A 1,976-nucleotide genomic window follows, 5' to 3' on the forward strand; every position below is an offset into this window, starting at 1 on the left:
GAGCCCGGGTTGAGAAGGATACAAAGTCCCAGCTGCAGAAAGACGGAGACACTCGATTAAAAATTCTCCAGTTAAGGGAATCGAACTCCCGTCTTTTATGCTCTTCGGCGAGGCGCATTGCGCGACCCAACAGATGCCGTTTAAAAAAATTTATTATTAATGAAAGAAAGAACAGCAAGAAATGACTATGTTATATACGTTGCAGGCTTATGTTTTATTATAATAGTTTTTAAGTTCTTTGCCTACCTGGCAGAAGAAGGAGGTTCGATTCTCAAATGGGGTGTGGGGAGGAGAGTGCCAGGGTGTATTCTATATTATAGACAGTAAAAGATCTTGTCCGTTTGTTAGTGTTTGAGCGCTTAATCAGCTGCTTGCACTGTATACTTCCCGGGAAGCTGAGAATGTTCCTCTGAGTGTTCTATGGTCTGCTGGGGGATAATCATATAGTGTAAAGCGCATAGAGCTTACTGAAGAGTGAGGTTATGTACTATACAAAAGCTATTTATTATCATTCATTTTTGATATTATTAATGTTATCGACTATAATCCGTCGGGGGAGAACCGTTTTCATCCCACTATTTTCATATTTGAAGTTCTTCTTGCCCGTTTTCATCCCACATTGATCTGATTACTTATAGGTTATTGCAAATGGCACTCCGATTTCAAATTGGTTTTACGATGCCCGGAGAAAAATTATTGTTTATAATCACATCACCAGAGAGAAGTATTAAGTCTTCGTGCAGGAAGAAAATTTGTGTTAAAAGTTTGTGAAATCAAACAGTTGTAATACATAGAGAAGGATGGTGAGCGATCATAAGTGTAGAGTGGTAATAGGTTACAATATTATGCAAATGTGGGACAAAAACGGGTGAACTTGTGGTTGTAGAAAGTGGGACAAAAACAGTGAAACGAAAAAGTGGGACGAAACCGGGGGCACCGACTCCGTCTCTTTGATGGGATATACATTTTGTTATTGCGTATGTGTAGGTTTGACCCTTACAGTCCTTTCGAAGCGGGTGGTCGGCGGGTGCTCTGGTGTGGTAATTTTGGTCCTTTTCCCCCAATCAAACATTTATCGATCTGATCACTCCTTCTTTTTTTTGTGTTTGTTACTCTCTTCTAACGTCTCTAATCTTCGGCACTTATATGATCGTATCATGTTGCAGGTGCCGTAAAACTCTAGCTAATACTTTAAGAAAGCCCAAAGGGAAAACCATTTAAATTATCTAAAATTATGATCTAGATCTAGATATAAATCAGCGCTTGTCAGCCTTCTAATACTTTTTGCCCACTTTTGCAACCTTTGAGAGGTTAGAAATCGTGTACCACCCACCTTCATGAACATGTATAGTGTATAGTTGAAACTGTCTTAAGATAGCCACCCGGTGTTGAGGAGAAAAGTGGCCATGTGTCATTTTAACGTTAAAAAAAAAAAACAGGGAAGAAATGGGAATCGGCTGTTTGTACAGGCGACTGTCTTTTACGGGTGGTTGTTACAGTTACAGTTTGGGCTAAAATTTCCTAGGGAGGGGGGCAATAAATAATACCTGTCACTACGCAGGTGATCTCCACCGCCCACAAAAATTACGAAATATCCAGGTTGCCAAGCATTGATCTAATTGCAGATTGTAACGACGGAAGGATGGTAAAATCATTACAACTAACCTACTTCATCTATCTTGTAGTAAGGCATGCGAGTAGGTAAACACCCACAAGATAGCGTCCGATAGATCCTGCTTGTGGCTATCGAGATCAATACACAATAGGTTTCGTTTCGTCCAAAAGAAGCGGATTTCCGGCCTCTACAGGGTGTTACTCAACAACTGCTTGTCCTGTAATGGGGTGGGTACGCTGGTACGCTCAGTTGGTTTCGCGTGTACTATAATGTGATATGGGCAACTGTGGCTAAGATAAGATAAGATAAGATAATATAAGAAAAGATAAGATAAGATAAGATAAGATAAGATAAGATAAGA

The sequence above is a fragment of the Aplysia californica genome, unplaced genomic scaffold, assembly GCF_000002075.1.
Source record: "Aplysia californica isolate F4 #8 unplaced genomic scaffold, AplCal3.0 scaffold00874, whole genome shotgun sequence".
Classification (NCBI taxonomy): Eukaryota; Metazoa; Mollusca; class Gastropoda; order Aplysiida; family Aplysiidae; genus Aplysia; species Aplysia californica.